Below are 16,781 nucleotides of genomic sequence, written 5' to 3' on the forward strand. Positions count from 1 at the left end.
GTGACCATTGTAGAGGGGAAGGGTATGCCTCTAATCATCGCTTGGGTGAGGCAAAGATATAAAATGTAACCAAAATGTTTGTACCCTCATAATATCCTGAAATAAAAAAAAAACAAAACCCAGTGAAATAAGCAATGAGACTGGAGGGGGCCCATTTTGAATGAATGCATCAAGGAGATCTAGAGCAGAACGAGGCAGGGTTTCTATTGAATGTAGCTCCATTTTTTAAAAAATAAGTCTCATGGGGATTGTCAGGTGGGATAATTCTTACCTGTCACTATATATGGAGAACAGATTAGAAAATGATGATTGGAGTTCACATCATACATGATTATACGTCTTTGCGTAATCAGGACTTGCAATAGGTCTCATGGTGGCAAAACAGATATGGCCATGTGTTCCAAACCTTACTAGTATGAGAAGAAATTGCCAGTAGGAAAAAGACTAATGAATGTCAAGCTTATATCTGTCACTTGACTTCTTACCCTGATGCCCACCACCTTCAAATACTTTATGACAAACAAGGACATTCTCTTTTATAATCATTTTACCAATGTCAAAATCAGGATATTAATATTGATATATTCTTACTATCTAATGATCAGACCCGTATAAGTTTCACCAATAGTCTCACTGGCATACTTTATGGCAAATGGATCTAGTGCTAAGTCACACATTACATTTGGTGCTCAGGTCTCTGTCTGGAAATATTCCCCAGTCTTTCCTTGACTTTTCTCATACTGGAACTTTTAAATTTACCATAGACTCCTCTTCAGTTTGGGTTTGTCTGATGTTTCCTTGTGATTACATTCAGGTTACACATCTCTGGCAGGATTAATAATAGAAACTATTCTGTCCTTTTCTCATCTGCAACCTATCAAGTGGCACACAATTCTGATTTGTCCTGTTATATCGGATGTTTTATTTAATTACTTGATTAGGATGATATATGTCAGGCTCATCCAATGTAAGTTTTGAGGTTTGCCACTCTGTAATTAATAATGTATTTTATGGGCAGTCATTCTGAATTTATTCAAATATTCCATTCATTGGACATTTTAATTAATTAACTAATTAAAATCAGTATGGATTTATGATTTCCCATTTTATTCAGTGGAGTTTGATCTGTTGCTATCTGCATTTATTGATATTTTAAGTTCACATTATATTTTCTGTGCCTCAGCCCTGAAGTCAAGTATTTCTCCAAGGAGCCCTTGCTCCATTTTGTGGAGAATCTTATTTAGAAGCCAACACTCAGCACCAGGTGTGCTCATTTTCCTTGAGGCTATGATGCTCATACACCCTCTTAATGGAGAGTTAGGGGATAAATGTATGAATATACATACATACATACATATGTGTAAATACATACTATATATAAAATTCACATGTGTATAACATATACATCTTCATGTTTAATATTTATTTTTATACTTCTCTGTCCATCAAAAACACTGAGTTCACACTGATTCATTCCACACAAGTTTCATTCCAGTTTCCTTCCTTTTATTATTTGTAACTTCCTTTTCCAATGCGACAAACCTGGTTTCCATTATACTTAGGATATTAATAAATTGACTAATCCTTCTGTATGTAACCAATCTCCCATCTTCACTACCAGACCCTCCCCAAGCTGATGCCCTCCTCACTCACTAGAGCTCTGGCAGTCCATGCCGTGCCTTCCCCACACAGATGCTCTCATTATCCTGCTTGGGCTCCAAAAGCCCCTGGCTGGGCTGCACTCGCTACATGGAAGCAGTCCTTACCCTGCTCAGGCCCGGACTCTCTGTGCTGGACTATGTGTACTCCTTCCTCAGAAAGTTCAGGCTCTGCAAACCTGCACCAGGTCTCCTCCTCATGGGGATATCATCCTCACATACTCTACCTGGGTTCTAACATTGCCATGGGCTGGCCCACCCCTACTCCTCCCACATGATGTGCTTCTCCTCAGGCACTGACACCCCTTGCTCTTGTGTCTCTATAGGGGCACCCTTCTTGTCCTGCCTGGGCTATGGTTCCCAAGACCAGACTGACCCCTGCTCCCATATAGATGCACTTCCCACTCCACCTGAGTGTTGACATCCCACGCAGGCTCACCCCTGTATGAATGCCCTTCTCTTTTGCACTCTAACATCCTATGCCAGGTTGAGCCTTGCTGTAGATGCCCTTCTCACTTCACCCAGGCTCTGACATCCATTAATTGAATTCTCATACCCCCCTCTCTACCTCACATCTTCCTCAATTCAACTGAACTCTCACATGCTATGCTACTCCCTGTGTGTTCTCTTCTCCCTGTTAAGGCTCTGACACTCTGAGTTGGGTAGCCATCCTACACTGCAGGAGCTTGACACACAATTCTGGGCCACTGTGGCTTCTACTCCCCATTCCTAGCTGCTTGGAGACCTTCTTTGTTCTGCCCACCTAGCAGCTGTAGAACTGAATTGTTCAGGAAAGAAAAGGAAGAGAAAGAGAAAGAGAAAAGACCTAAAAGAGACTTCTTATTTAGAAGAATTTAGTTGTAGCCTATATGTAAACTGACTGCATTTCTCCTATACAGAATTTATTCATCTCTCTAATCCACTCACTTCTCTTTCACTCCTAATGGACCTGAAAAAGTACGAATTGTGCAATACTGAAAAACCAAGCATGAATAGGATCTTGGTAGGAGGAATTGGAGTCTTTCTGAAATTCTACATTTTCCGTCTTTCAATATCAGGCCACACACACACACACACACACACACACGATTTTCTCTTTTGGTATCAGAGAAAGTGGTAAAGTAGACACATACATATTTCTAACCAAATTGACTCTGAAAAGATAAAATTCTACAAAAAGTCCCTATGCTATTAACAGTTCAATATGTTTGTGCCAAGAACATAGCTAAACTAAGATATGATTTTGACTTTCTGCAATTTACGTCAAAATCAATTAGAGTTAGTCTTGGGCTCAGAAAATTAAGAACCTGTTCCTGTTGACATACATTTGCAATGTTGTTTCCAATTCAGCTTCAGTTTTCTACTTATATGCATTATATAATTGTTTTCTACTGAGTTGGGAAAAAAAGGTATCTGAATATAGATTTCAAAAGGACCTTGATGTACAAAAGCAAACATTAGAGTCTACATTAAAAGCAAACATATACAAAAGTCCACATCTTTATTTTTTTTTTATTTTTTTTTTTTTTTGAGACAGTCTCACTCTGTTGCCCGGGCTAGAGTGAGTGCCGTGGCATCATCCTAGCTCACAGCAACCTCAAACTCCTGGGCTTAAGTGATCCTACTGCCTCAGCCTCCCAAGTAGCTGGGACTACAGGCATGTGCCACCATGCCCGGCTAATTTTTTGTATATATATATATTTTAGTTGTCCATATAATTTCTTTCTATTTTTAGTAGAGACGGGGTCTCACTCTTGCTCAGGCTGGTCTTGAACTCCTGACCTCGAGCGATCCACCCGCCTCGGCCTCCCAGAGTGCTAGGATTACAGGCGTGAGCCACCACGCCCGGCCAAAAGTCCACATCTTTAAATGCGTTTTCCAATCTAGTTGACTGCCGAGTCTTGTTTTTCCTTTCTCTATTCCTCCTTTCCCCTCCCCTCCCCTCTCTGCTCCCCTCCCCTCTCCCCTCCCTCTCTTGTCACAATTTCTTTCTTTTTCTATACTGCTGGTTAACCTACCTTCCTTCCTTCCTCATTTGTCCTTCCTTCTTTTTTCTCTTTCTTCCTCCCCTCTTTCCTTCCTTCCTTCTATCCATTTGTTGTTCCTTCTTTTCTTCCCTTTATTTCTTTCCTTTCCTTTCCTTTTATTTCTTTCTTTTTCTTCTAGTTGATGTTTCTTTCTTTCCTTCTCCCTTTCCTACTCTTCCGTTTCCTCCCCTTTACTCTTTTTATGCCTTGATTTCACTTCCCAGTCTCCATTAATTCACTGATTCATACTGTGAAATTAGAATTTATAGTCTCTTAAGTAGTGTCCCCCGTGGAATAAAGATATCTGGGCCAAGTTCTCCTGTTTTCTAGAAAGTGGAGATGTGAGTAGGTAATTAATAATTCAGGAATATATCAGGCTATGCCTATATTCTGAAAACACATGTGGCCAGTTCAGTGAATTTACTCAAAATTGTCTTTAATCATCCAGGTACTTGGTCTATATGATGTCAAATACACAATAAGTTGTTTAAATATATTGATACTAATATATACACAATTATTGGAGAATATTCCATTGAATCACTGGATTTGATCAGAGATTTTGATAATGGAAAATTATGATTTTCCTATGTAAGATTTTTCCATGTATTTTAATGAAAATGTCATATATGTCTCTTTATATTTATGTGTATCTTGGCAAGATACATAATATTTATAATTAATGTCAAAAGTTGGTCTTCAAAATTTTTAGTGACCGTATTATCAGTCCATTTAAACTTTATAAAGTTTCATTTTCTTTTTTTAAAATAAATCAAGCATGATATTACTATGGTTATATAATTTGATAATATCTAGGTTGCTTATAGTTTTATAACCATTTTTTATACTTCAGATGGATTTTTTTAATTAAATATTTTATTCATGTGAAAAATTCATATTACATAAATAAGCTGAAAAATATAATAAATTTAATGTCTACTGAGCCACCTCCCAACTTGAGGAAACTCTAGTCAATCAATTGGAATTCTTTCCATGTCCTTTCTCAATGGCATATGTCTTTCTTGCAATCTGGAAATTTTATCTTGTTTTTGCTTTACTTCATGGTTTTATTATTTGTGTATCTTTAAAAGATAAATTATTCATTTTTGCATTCTTTCCAATTATGTACGATGTTATCAGTACTATATGTATTTTCTCTAGCTTATTTTTGTAAATTCTCTTTATGTGTTTGAGGTTTACTCATGTTGATGCTCATAGTTTTAGTTTTGTCATTTTCACTACTGTGTAGTATTTCATTTTATAATTATATCCAGTGGACATTTTGGCTATTTCCATTATTTTGTATTATAGACAATGCATCTATGTATATTTTGGGTTATATGTAGTGTATCCTACCTAGCTCATAGGTATGTTGTATGTATTCTATCCTAGCTCATAGGTATGTTGTAAATTTTAAAACAAATAAGATAATGTAAGAAACACATTTTTGGTGCTTTGTAGGTGAGACATAATATAAAGAATACTATGATAAAATATATCTCAAATATCCTAGGAATGGAATTGCTGAGTTTTGTGCTAGGCATGTCCTCAAATCTATTAGATAAATTCAAATATATTTATAAAATATTTGTACTAATTTTTACTCACAATCACAGAGTATTATTGTGCTGTTGCATGTGTACTTGCTATTGATAAATTGTAAAAACAATTTTGGTAATCTGGTGAGCATGAAATGGTATAACTTGAAGATTTAATTTACTTGTTTCTAATTTCTAAAGTGATTAATATTTTTTTTCAATTTGTTCTTCCTCTTCTATGACAAATGCATTGATAGTTTTTGTCTATTTTTGCATTGGAATTTATTTCTTCTTATTTATTTTAAGAATTTAAAATATATATATGTGTATATATATATTCTGAATGCCAATACTCTATCAGTTATGTTTGTTGCAACTGCATTTTCTCACTCTTCACTCTTATTTGATGATTTCTGATGAATAACTTCTTAAGCATAAAATAGTTGAATATATCAATAATTTGCTTTATTTTCTGTGTTTTTCATCTTTTTAAGAAACACTTCTCTTTTTTTAAGTCATAAAGATATTTTCTTCTAAGTATATCATAGTTATGTTTTTCATATATAATACTTTGTTCCACTTAAGACTCATTTTTATAATTGAATTAGGTAGAAATGTATTTTTACTTTTTAAAAAATGAAAACAGATTGTTACTATTATTTATACTTCAATAGAATTTGTTTTCTAATATTTTTATAATTTTTTAATTTAACAATATTAAAATTTCATTAATGTTTCTTCTTGGATTCCTATATTTCTTATAAATATGTTTTTAAATGTCCAAATGTTTGTTTTATTGTCTGGTGATGTTCTTACCATAGATTTCTAATTTAATTTCATCATGATCAGCAAATATAATCTAATGGCAGCAATCTTTTAATTTGTTGAAACTTGCTTTATGACAAGTACATAGACAATTTTTATTAAAAAGTTCTATATATGCTTGAGAAGAATCTACATTATTTGCATTCAGGACACAGTGCTCTATGTATTTCATTCAGTAAAACATTTTTAGTGCATCATTCAAAACATTTAACACTTTGCCACTGGGAGTAATGTCAAAGGATTTATTAACATTATGGCATAGGATAGATACAGACTATAAAGAAGAGGTACATCTGTACTAGTGCACATCAGCAGATGGGCACTCTTGATAAGTAATATATTGTGTGCTTATTGTCAGCCTGATATTTTAAGAGATATGTTAAAACTCTTGGCACTATGACTGACTTAAAATAATTCTTTGAATTCTTAAACTATATTCCATTTAATTAGTCGCATATGTGTTTAAAATTGTAATAACTTCCCGGAGAATTGATTTTTTTAAAAAAATCATGATTAAGTAACTCCCTTTATCCTTAATAATGGGTCTGTCTAGTGGTCTTTCATCCTTAAGTCTAGTGGCTGGAGCACCTTCACAGGGAGATCTCAGGACAGCAGGAGAGTCAGGGTGGAAGCTGCAAGGCCTCTTGATTCCTTGCTTAGAAGTAACACTATGTCACCTCAGATGTGAGTCACAGGTCAGCCAGATTCCATAACTAGAGAAATAGATTCTGTCTCTTGATGGGTGAAGCTGGAAGAAATCTATGACAATTTTAATCCACCACAGATTACTTCTGTTTATTATAATTACTGACATACTTGGCTGTATTTTCCTACTGCTGTATTTTGAGCTTTATACATATTTAGCATTATTTTTTCTCATTTCTTATATTATTTTGAATAATTCAGTTTTATTTTCAATTTCATTTTTCCTATGCAGCTAGGGTAAAGATAAATGTTATGTTTGTACTTTTACCAAGATTATTTAACTTTATGAAGTAAAAAGTTAAAGAATATCTTACTTTCTAATCAACATAAGGTCCTCGAAAGATTTTAATTCAGATCACAACCTCTCTCCCCACTTCTTTAGGATTAGAAGCGATTACTATCCAGTATTTTAGTTCTTGTGAACCCCATGAAATCATATATTTTTATTATTACTTTATGTAAACAGTGTTTATACCATCATTTATCATTTCCTTGACCAAGTTTTTTAATATCCTATTTCTACTAAATTCATTTTCTTGAAGTGAGTCTTTTAGCTCTTTCTTTTGTGAGTGTCTGTTGACACTCAGATTCCTTCAGGTTTTTTTTTCCATAAAAATTTCTTGTTTTACTTATTAAATTTAAGGGGTCCAAGGGCAATTTTGTTATGTGGATATACTGAGTAGTGGTGAAGGGTGAGCTTTTAAAAACACATATATAATTCTGATGAGACAGGGTTTAATTTTTCTTCTCCTCATAAATTAAGAATTCAGTTTCTACATTTAAAGATAGAAATTTTCCTGAAGTAGATTTTCTTAATGCAAGAACTCTGGTGGGTCTGGGGGATGGGCTTAATATGCCCTGTAAGTTAGCTGCCCTTTTCTGAGACCTGTTGTATAAGAATTCAGAGTCTTGGAAGTGGAGTAGACAAATTCACAAAGGAGCCCACAGCCTTCTGTAACATACAGGATTAATATCATGTGCATTGTAAATATTTTTACATTTTCTGTATATCATGATGTTTTGGCATCTTAGCCCATCCTAGAGCATGCCCTTGATAGGAAAACTAACCAATCTGGAGTTATACTTCCTCTATCAGTATGTGCACCCACAAAGCAATATTCCTCTACCTTTATCATCCCAGGGCAAAGTGTCACGAACTAGGAAGCACCACTATAGCCCAAAACCGACTGAAATAATTCAAGCTAGCCAATGCTAAACTGTTCATCCTGTCCTGTCTTGCCCTTCCCTTGGAAACCACAATGTAGGCAGTGGTCTACACCTTCTCCTCACTTCTCCCTTCTTCCTTCTGACCAGCTGGTGTCTTTCCCATGTGGCCCTGTGTGGTGTGGCTTGCCGCCTGTATCTAAGACCTGTGAGTACAGTAAACTTAGGTGGGTTTTATTTTCCGTCCTGAGGCTCTCCTCTGTTTCCTCTTGTGGATGTAACTAACTTATTACCTCATAAAAAATACAAAATACGATGATGTGAAATTAGGGAAATCTGTTTAGGTAGACCTGATGGCCCTGACTACTTTCCACCAATGGGAAAGGACTTAAGAGCCTAATGTTCGTGCAGAAGTGATCAAAGTCATATCATGAGTGATTGAAATGGCTACACTAGTTACAATCAGAATCCCAGTTTATTCATTTGTAATGAGAAATATAACTTCTAAATCAATATAATTCTCAGAAGAACTGTAAAACAGTTTTAGTCAGACAAGATAGAAAATCACAGTATTAGAAGTTTGCTTGGTGAGGATGGAAACGGAAACACAGTATACATGATTAAAATATGTAATGGTGTTGGAATCTGAGAAACTACAATTGCACCTGTTCCCACTGATTGGGTGCCCCCTGGGCCAGATGTAGAGGATCCAAGCAGGCAATGTTTGCATCTTCTTTACTAACATTGTTAGTTGCCCTGTGATAATGAATGTATGGTTTTTTTTTTAATTCAGCATATTATGGGGGTACAAAAGTTTAGGTTATGTGTATTGCCCATGCCCCCCCACGCCCCTGAGTCAGAGCTTCAAGTGTGTCCATTCCCCAGACGGGGCGCATCACACTCATTATGTAGGTATACACCCATCCCCTCCCTCCCACCCACGTCTGCCCGACGCCCAATTGGTATTATTCCCAAATGTGCACTTAGGTGATGATCAGGGAAACCAGTTTGCTGGTGAGTGCATGTGGTGCTTATTTTTCCATTCTTGGGACACTTCACTTAGTAGAATGGGTTCCAGCTCTATCCAGGAGAACATAAGAGAGTCTGTATCATCATTATTTCTTATAGCTGACTAATACTCCATGGTATACATATGCCACATTTTACTAATCCACTCATGTATTGATGAGCATTTGAGTTGTTTCCACATCTTTGTAATTGTGAATTGTGCTGCTATAAACATGAATGCATGTTAATGTACTAGTTCTTAAACTGTTTTGTCTCAGGACCTCGTTACACTTATTGTAGGCCCCAGGGAGTTTTGTTTTCTATGGATTATTTTGATCAATGTTTACTGTATTAGAAATTAAAATGGGGGAAGTTTCACATATTTATTTATTAATTTTATTTTTTTTTTATTTCAGCATACTATCGGGGTACAAAATTTAGGTTACATATATTCCTATTACTCCCCCACAATCAGAGCTTCAAGCGTATCTATCCTCTAGATGGTGCGCATCACACTCATTATGTATGTATATACTCTTCCCCTCCCCACCATCTGCCGGACACCTGACTAATGTTATTCCTATATGTGCTCTTAGGTGTTGATCAGTGAAACCAATTTGATAGCGAGTACATGTGGTGCGTAGTTTTCCATTCTTGGGATACTTCACTTAGTAGAATGGGTTCCAGCTCTATCCAGAATAATACAAGAGGTGCTATTGTAATAAACCTATTACATGTTGACATAAATAAAATAATTTCTATGAAAAATATTCTCTGTAAGTAAAAAAGTACTGTTTTACGTTTTTGCAAATCTCTTCTATATTTGGCTAAATAGAAGACAGAAGTTTCATGTCCTGTTCATATTCAATCTGTTACAATATGTTGTTCTGGTTGAAGTATATGAGGAAAATCTGGCCTCCTGCATATATGTAGTTGCAAAAAGAAGTATTTTAAAAACTTTTTTCAGATAGCTGTTGATATTTAATACTACATAAAAAACTTGACAAGTAGTAGTTTCTTTAACATAACTTGCAAAGTGTAATTTAAAACCATATCAATAAACTTGTACTGTTACAATGAACTCTCTTGGTCTTCCTTACATTAAGATCGATCTTTTATCCATGTGAGATTTTTATCACACATTGGTAATTTGGCAAATATTAACTCAATAAATTATGTTTATCTTCCTAATGTTGACTTAGGTGTTCATATTCTATATTTTGAAAATCCTGTCCTATAGAATATACTCATTCTATAACTACATTAATAATTAATCAGCCTGTATGAAAATATTCAATTTAAAACAAAATATAAGTGATAAATGAAGAGGTAATATTTTTGAATGCTTACATAAAGAGTTAAAATCTAGAATGTAAGAATTATGCTAAAAAATTATTTGGTTAAAAATACTTCTGGTCTGTTGGTAGAAGCCCATTCCTAGAAGCTGGAAAAATTATTTAATTTAAAAGGATTAAAATTTTTGTCAATAGGGATCGTGCTTTATCATTAGATTAAGCACTCCTATAGAATTTAGCAGAATGCCAGGTTTATGGTAAATGCTCAATAAATATCTGCAGAATAAATAAATGGACAAAACTAAGTGATGAATTGAATACAAAGATACTTAGAATCATTTTGAGCTTTATATAGTGGATGACTAGGACTTTTTTTTGAACTGTTCCTTGACAGAGACAAAAACAAACAAACAAACAAACAAACCAACCTATGTTAAACAAGAATCTGACCTAAAACCATTCTTATTATCTCATGCATAGATATATTCTAACTTCTGTGGGTATTTTTGCTTTGTTCGTCAATGTTGGCAGGAAAGTGATAAGAAGGTTTGCTGTCAACCTAAAAAGTAGTACTTCCTAGTTTCACTGCTATTTGATTTGTGCTTTGTTTATTGTTTGTGACATGAAAAATATGATCAATTAAATCATGTTAGCTAAACCAACTAGGTGCTGACTGCTGTCATGAAATAAGCTATACTTTGAACCAGATTTTATTTGCAGTGCACTGGGTAGATAGCAATAGCTTTTGATCAGTTCTAAGTGGAACAAGTGAAGTGACCTATCGCACAGAGTTCTTAACAGGAATTTTGTGATTTTCAAGTGCTTGAGCCCTAATAAAGTGCTTGAGTGCTAACACTTACAAAATAAAAGTCTGGGCCTGAAAAGTTGTGGCTTTATAGTAATGCTTTTCCTACATTGTGTTTTGCATACCCATTTTTCTATATGAGAGTTTCAACCCACACAATATAAATTTTACTACTGTAGCTCAGACTTTGTGCCAGATAAAGTAATGACGCCAAGAGGCATCTGAAGATAATATGAAACACAATATCTGACACCAAGTGTTATTGGTTGAATTGTGTCCCCTCAAATTCATGTACTGATGTCCTAACCCCCAATACTTCAGAATGTGACCTTATTTAGAGATGGGATCTTTATAGAGGTAATAAAATTAAAATGAGGTTATTAAGATGGACTCTCATCTAATCCGAGCAGTGTCCTTATAAAAAGAGGAAATTTAGAGATAGAAACACATAAAGGAAGAAGGCCATGTGAAGATAAAGACAGAGAATGGGGTGATGGCTTATACACCAATGACTGCCAGCAAACTATTAGAAGCTAGGAATTTAAGAGAGAGACATGAAACATATTCTTTCTCACAGGAACCAACGCTGCTGAAACCTGGATCTCAGACTTCCAGAACTGTGAGACAATACAGTTCTACTGTTCTAAGTCACTCAACTTGTGATATAGTGTTATAGCAGCTCTAGCAAACTAATACACCAAGAAATTTAGTCTTTTTTGTTGTTCTGAAGTAAATTATTTCTTTTCAGCTTTTAGGGATCCATTCCCATAAGCAGATGAGCAGCTTATCTAGGGCTAGAACCATATCTATCTGGAGAGGTTCGTTTTTTTAAACACAAATATTGGCACGATGAAATTAGTATTTTGGAGGTTATGGATACTGATACTATGGAGGTTTGCTGGTACTTAAAAAGGTTATTGAGATTTATGGATAAAAGCAACAGATGAAGTGCATGCTATAGATAGTAGGAAGTACATTAAGAGTCAGCTAGGATTATGCCCAATAGGGAGCTGGCTAATTACGGTGCTTTTCTGATTAAACCATGTTAAAGATAACTGAAATGCCTGACTCCCTACCTGGCCAGGTAATTATGCTTCACTATCATTTTCCCTAAAATAGGTGAACCACATGAGACCTGGTCAATATACAGAATGGTGGTTTACAACCCTTATGCAATGTTTTGTGATCTTCATGAAAAAAATATACAGTTGATAATAAGCTTTTATGTCTCTCACATCAATGTGGTAGGCAGAATAATGACCCCTTAAATATGTACATGCCCTAATCTCCAGAACCTGTAAACATGTTACCTTATGTGGCAAAAAAAAAAAAAAAAAAAAGAGCTTTCATATGTGATTAAGAGTATAGACCTTTTACTTGGAAGATTATTTTAGATTATTCAAGTGAGTTCAATCTAATCACATGGGTCCTTAATATTGATGAACATTTCCTAGCTGAGTTCAGAGTCAGAGGGAGATGACCAAGGAAGAAGGGTCAGAGGGAGGCCGCATTGCTGGTTGCTGGCTTTGAAGATGAAGGAAGGAACCATAAGCCAAGGAAAGTAGGCAGCCTCTAGAAGTTGGAAAAGGCGAGGAAATGGATTCTTCCCTGGAACCTCCAGAAGGGAATGCTGCCCTGTTAACAACAGGATTTTAGCCCAGTGAGACAGACCTTTGTTGGACTTCTAACCTACAGAACTGTAAGATAGTAAATTTATGTTGATTTGGGGTACTAAGTTTGTGGGCATTTGTTACAGCAGCAACAGAAAACTAATATAATCAATAAATTATCAAAAAGTATTTATTGGTCATTGAAATTTTATGTTCCTGTGGTGACACTATATATGTAACTCCTTATAGCTTCTACATGGTTTCCTATAGAATGGACTATTATAAATGCTTATGGATTCTAAGATGGAGGTGATAAACAGAATTTCCTTATAATATTAAATAGTACAGAATCTGAGAAAGTTTCATTATGTATTTTAGAAAAAATCTATGACTATAGGGAACCCCATCTGGGTGCTGAACATCTGATTATTTGGAGGCTCCAAAATGTAGTGGTTCCTTTCTGAAACATTGATAAACCTTAAATTTATTAATCAATTGAAATTTATTTTGCACAATTATTTAAATCATTTAGATCTCATAATCTCATAATTTTAAAAATGGTTTGGCATTCTCTAAATATAGAGCATTAGTTACTTCTTAGATAAATTTCAAGTTCTTATAATTACACTGGTAGGGAAAAATATTTACTTTTCAAGCAAACTAAATGTGACACCTAATCATTCAGGCTATTTGGCACCTGGTACAAATATTGAAGAATAGCTCCTACTTCCCTCTAGTGTGATTCAGCAGTAAGGAAGCATTATCTACTTTCTAAAAGGTCAAGTGGAATATTAATTAAAAACTAATTATAGCATTAAGAATTGTGGGTAGTTAATTTGTGCTCAGTAACTCTTGATTTACAAGTTTCACTAGGCATTACTTTTCCTGGCTATTATTATTATAGATATGTTCATCATTGTATCTATAGAAAATAAAATGTATACTGAAATTAAAAACCCATAAGTCTTTCCAAGCTTATTTTATAAGCCAGCTGAAATGATTTCCATGTAACTTTCTAATGAATTTAGGCACATTCACAACTAGTTCAGTTTCAATTTACAGAGGAATATATTCTTTTAAATGACATACTCCTTTGTATTACTCCAGATTTTAGTGTCAATTTTCCCAACAGTACCATTGTTATTGATTTGTTTTTAAGATATTTTTTACATCTTGGCATAAATCTGTTTTAGCTTCTCTTTTTTAATACATTATAATTTACTTAAAGGAATAAGTCTGTTTTATTTTGGGGGAGAAAAAATACTCATCTGCCTTCCTAACATAGAAGCCATAATATTCATGCGTTATATCAGTTCTGGTGCCTACGAGGCTGTCCATGAAGTAGACATGAGCAACCATGTCTACTCCAGGTGAGTCACCTAGTTCTGCTGTTCCTCTGAATTCTCTTCCAACTTAGGGGAAACTTTGAGACATTCCAAGTTGTGATATCATAAACTGTGGTCAACACCATGACTATGTAGGGACACATTTAGAACCCAGAGTTGATATGAAGATTATTTTAAGCTGAAGACATTTGGGATTTAATGGATGCTGAAAGTAGCCTTCTCTGAGCTTGCTTTATCTGACTAAAAGCAGAAACTTCTGGAAAATGAGGCTGCGTAAATTTCCTTTTCAGGACAGCTTTTACCACCAGAAGGGAAACCAGCAGTAAGCCTACCATAAATCCCTTCTCTAGGGAAGTTTTATGGCCATGAAGAAGACAGAAAAACTACTTGCACCTGAATGAACAAGCATTATCCCAAACTTTATCTCTTATTTGTTCTTCTAACAATTCCTTTGTTCTTCCCATGGAGACATTTTCTCCCCCTCCCTTTTTCCTACTAAGTTAGTATAATATATAAGCTTCTAACTTTAACTATTTTTCAAACTACTTCTTTTGTAAATTCCTGTAAGCATATAAATATTTTTTTCTCCTACTAATCTGTCATTTTTCAGGCCTCCAGAATTTAACCTCAGAGAGTAAAGAAAAGTTTTTCCTCCCCTGAAACTACATATTTTCTTGGAATAAGAGGGTAGGGAGAATTTGAGAACATATACCTGCCTTACAGAATGTAATAATACCTTAGATTAATTTGGCTGCTACAGTTCACAAAGAATTTTATAAATATTAACTTATTTAATCCTTATAACAACACTATGAAATAGGCATTATTAAATTTTAAGAATAATTATTTATAGAGAATGAACTAATGGAAAAAAATATGGCTTTTGAAAAAATAATTTGAAATAGGGCATGGATTTTACTTCTTAATCTTTCAAAGTTTCTTGGAATTTTCTTGCTTCAGTTTCTTAATCTTAAAAACGGGAATAAATATCAACCAATGACAAAGCTGTCAGCTAAATTTTGTTTGGAACTATTATAATAGATGCCATTTATCATGAATTTATTAGATATCAGTCACTGTGCCAAGAGGTGGTTTATGTCTATCATCTCATTAGATTATTGCAACACCTTGTGGGGTAAATGACAATAACTCATATTTGTGTTCTGCTTACCATGTTTTAAACACAGTCCTACATGCTTCCATATGTTCACTCACTTAATAATCACAAAATATTATTATTACAAATGAATCATACACCTTTGTTATTGACATTTATAGGTGTGTCAACAGTGGCATGAAGACTTTAAGGAACTAACCCAAGGTGACATGGCCATTCTGTCATGGAGCCAAATTTCAAACTTAGGAAGCCTGGCTTCACCACTATGCTTACTGCTCTCTAGTAACGAAACATCCCAGCAGAGCACAGTAAACAAAGTCAGTGGTCAATAAAAGATGCTCTTCTCTCTTGTTTTCCTCCTCAGTGTACAAGTAAAGGAAGTAAAAGAAAAAAGTAAGCAATTTACCAGAGATCACACTGTGAAAAAATGAAGCTGAACTCAAACCAGTCCTATATTCAAGTTTACTTCTGTGTTTTATTTATTTTGTTTTTTAGTTTTTGTTTTTTTTTCTTCCCTACTTCACAGCTACCTTATGCACACTCATGTGCTAGCTGAAATAAAACAGGCTTTGGCCAACAAACGTCTTGATTATATACATTGTAGCTTTGGTGAGGGATTCTTTAAAATTAGACCATTTCCAAAACAAATTTCTTCCCATATTTTATCAGCCCAGGGCCGAAGTCTCACAAAAATATCAAAACCTCCAATCCCAGAAATTCTCAAGGCTAAACGCACACACACTTTAACAGTAACAGCCTATTTTTCAAGTACCCATGCAAAATACTAAGGCCAAGATATTGAAGAAGCCTTAAAAGACTGACATAAATTTATAAAATAGTGATTTGGATGATAGTACTCTTCTTAAGTATTAAACTACTATCATATAGAGGCGGCGCCCAAACTTGTTCTCCAGTTTTATTTATTTCCCACAGGAAATAAATGATCACTGTAAGATTAGAGAACAGCCTCTTTACTGGGAGCAGCTGGATTTTTAAATATTATTACACTGTAACTTATATTATGGTAGCTTGATTAATTTTTGGTCTCCTTCAGCCCCCGGAGGGAACTCCTCTAAAGCAAGGATCATATCTTACTTGTTTTTGCATTTCTAATGCTTAGGTTGTGTAAACCTCCCTTCACCTGCCTTGCTCTCATTTCAATCACAAACTGCCTTCCCCACCTATGTTCTGAGATTTATGCCCTCACACCACTTCAAGGATCAGCCTCCATCAATATGCCCCCTCTCATGCATCTCTCAGCTGGTTGTACCCTAAAGATTTAAACACCCTGTGCTCTGTTCATGTTAAAAAGCAATGACAACAACAGCCAAGCCACAGAACTCTCTCATCTCTAAGTCATCATTAATAAGCACACTGTTCCTTTTCTTTCAAAGGGAAGAAGAGTCTTCTAAAAATAATCTGTCCTTCTGATCTCTACTTCTAACAGATTTATTGTCCTACATGTTACAGTCTGACTTTATCCAGAAGTCCAATAAAACTGCTGTAATTATGGTTACATGGTTATTTGTAACCATGTTCTCCCTACATTAGATCAATGAATACTATTCAATCCTTAATATTGATGTTTAAACTAGTCAATATATAAGAAGTCTTTCTTTAATGGTTGAGTTCTAAAACAGTTGAGAAATAAGGCATGGGTCAGTGAAAATGGAGATTAAAATA

The 16,781-nt window shown here is 34.8% G+C and overlaps 1 non-coding gene across 1 annotated transcript; it reads left to right on the plus strand.

The window, feature by feature from the left end:
- Nucleotides 1-248: 248 nt before the first annotated feature.
- LOC138388962 (U8 small nucleolar RNA) lies at nucleotides 249-387 on the plus strand. The gene has a single exon (XR_011234410.1). It is a non-coding gene; the product is annotated as a U8 small nucleolar RNA (small nucleolar RNA).
- The last annotated feature ends 16,394 nt before the right edge of the window (nucleotides 388-16,781 follow it).

Source organism: Eulemur rufifrons, chromosome 7, assembly GCF_041146395.1.
Source record: "Eulemur rufifrons isolate Redbay chromosome 7, OSU_ERuf_1, whole genome shotgun sequence".
Classification (NCBI taxonomy): Eukaryota; Metazoa; Chordata; class Mammalia; order Primates; family Lemuridae; genus Eulemur; species Eulemur rufifrons.